Source organism: Centroberyx gerrardi, chromosome 21 (assembly GCF_048128805.1).
Source record: "Centroberyx gerrardi isolate f3 chromosome 21, fCenGer3.hap1.cur.20231027, whole genome shotgun sequence".
In the NCBI taxonomy this organism is placed as follows: domain Eukaryota; kingdom Metazoa; phylum Chordata; class Actinopteri; order Beryciformes; family Berycidae; genus Centroberyx; species Centroberyx gerrardi.
In genome coordinates this window covers 22,201,343-22,203,655 of record NC_136017.1, presented here as the reverse complement: position 1 = coordinate 22,203,655, position 2,313 = coordinate 22,201,343, and the positions used below count along the sequence as shown (strand labels likewise).

Sequence of the window (2,313 nt, the reverse complement as noted above, 5' to 3'; positions counted from 1 at the left end):
GTCGTCCGACCTGGGTATAGGGGCGAAAGACTAATCGAACCATCTAGTAGCTGGTTCCCTCCGAAGTTTCCCTCAGGATAGCTGGCGCTCAGAGTCTCACAGTTTTATCTGGTAAAGCGAATGATTAGAGGTCTTGGGGCCGAAACGATCTCAACCTATTCTCAAACTTTAAATGGGTAAGAAGCCCGGCTCGCTGGCTTGGAGCCGGGCGTGGAATGCGAGCCGCCTAGTGGGCCACTTTTGGTAAGCAGAACTGGCGCTGCGGGATGAACCGAACGCCGGGTTAAGGCGCCCGATGCCGACGCTCATCAGACCCCAGAAAAGGTGCTGGTCGATATAGACAGCAGGACGGTGGCCATGGAAGTCGGAATCCGCTAAGGAGTGTGTAACAACTCACCTGCCGAATCAACTAGCCCTGAAAATGGTTGGCGCTGGAGCGTCAGGCCCATACCCATACGAGTAGGAGGGCCGCCGCGGTGAGCACGGAAGCCTAGGGCGTGGGCCCGGGTGGGGGGAGCAGTCGCCCCGTCGCCCTCCTCTCTCCGCCGCCGGAAGCGCAGCATGCGGCCCGCCTCACGGGGCTCTCGTCCGCGGCGCCTCGTGCGTCGCGCGGCGGGGGTTTTCGTGGGGCGGTGTCCTGGTTCTCCACGGAGTACCAGGAGCAGATAGAAAAAAAAAAAAAAAAGTTAAAGTCCAACCACCACCAGGGGCTCTGGGTGAAAGCCCTGCCCAGGAAGGGGCGCACAGCCTCGGGCAGAGCTGCCACAGCGCTCTCCTACCTCCCTGGAGCTCCAGGGAGTACCATGAGCAGAAAGAAATATTTTGTTTAAAAATTGACAAAGTGCTGTTACACTTAGGCTGTGGGGAGGAAACAGGCGGAGTACCAGGAGCACAGAGAAAAATGACAGTGCTGTGAAATAGTGTTGGAGTACCAGGTCCACAAAGTTTAAGTTGGAGTACCAGGGGCACGAAAGTTTAAGTTGGAATACCAGGGGCACGAAAGTTTAAGTTGGTGTACCAGGGGCACCAAAGTTTAAGTTGGAATACCAGGGGCACGAAAGTTTAAGTTGGTGTACCAGGGGCACGAAAGTTTGGGCGGATGGTAGTCTGCTTGTATCCGGGGAGGGGTGCTTAAGAGTCGGCCTACAGGTTCGGCTGGTGCTGAGGTTTCTGGAGGGTGGGTAACTCCTGGAGGTTGTTTACCCATGATGGAGGCAGGCAGGCGGGTAGGGAGGACGGGGATGGAGTAGCTGGAGATAGAGGGCCGGCCAGAGATAGAGGGCCGCTCCCCGGTGTGTGGGGCCGAAGCAGGGGCTCTAAATTGGGGTAAAGGTGTGTGTGGCCGAAGCAGGGGCTCGAAATTGGGGTAAAAGTGAGGTGGAGGGCCGCCCGGAGATAGGGGGCCGCTCCCAGGTGTGTGTGGCCGAAGCAGGGGCTCGAAATTGGGGTAAAAGTGAGGTGGAGAGCCGCCCGGAGATAGGGGGCCGCTCCCAGGTGTGTGGGCCCGAAGCAGGGGTTCTAAATTGGGGTAAAAGTGAGCTGGAGGGCCGGCCGGAGATGGGGGCCGAAGCAGGGGCTCAAAATTGGGGTAGAAGTGAGGTGGAGAGCCGGCCGGAGATAGGGGGCCGATTCCCGGTGTCTGGGGCCAAAAAAGGCACTCGAAATTGGGGTAGAGTTGAGCTGGAGGGCAGGCTGGAGCCTGGCCGAATTATCACCTTTCACAGCCTAAGTCCCCAAGACCAGAGAGGGGAAAGAGCGCACTGCCAGGTTTTCCCCTCTCTGGTGTTTGGGCGAGTGTCACGGTAATGGATGGTTTTGCAAACAGGTCTCTGCCCGATTTCAGAAACCCAGTTTTTGAAAACATGTACCTCCAGACCTACTCTTAGAAAATGTAGCTGGAAAAGAGCTGTGGTTTCGGGGGAACACGTTTGACCAAAGCACGGCTCTCGCTCCGGGAGGAGAGGCCGAGGTCAGATGGATGTTCCCCGGACGGAGGGCTTCCCCGTCTGCCTCATTTTCGCCCATTTCCCGGTGGTTGGTCATGGAGCTTTTTTTATTTTTTTTTTGGTTTTTGGAACCGGGGCTTGGATAGGGTGTATCAAGGCGGCCAGTGGTGGCGTGTTGGCCGGGGGAAACGCACCGAAAGGTCCGTGGGCACCCAGGGCAGCGGGGCTTTGAGTTTTCAACTGCCAGAGACTAAGTCCCCAGGACCAGAGATGGGGAATAGCGGGGGCAGTGGCCCCGCTCCTCGGCCTCTCTGGTGTTTGGGTTTCCACAACTGCCAGAGACTATGTCCCCAGGACCAGAGAGGGG

At 57.7% G+C, this 2,313-nt stretch overlaps 1 pseudogene; it reads left to right on the top strand.

Moving 5' to 3' along the window:
- The window catches only part of LOC144543094 (28S ribosomal RNA), a 794-nt pseudogene extending 259 nt beyond the window's left edge, over positions 1-535 (top strand).
- The last annotated feature ends 1,778 nt before the right edge of the window (positions 536-2,313 follow it).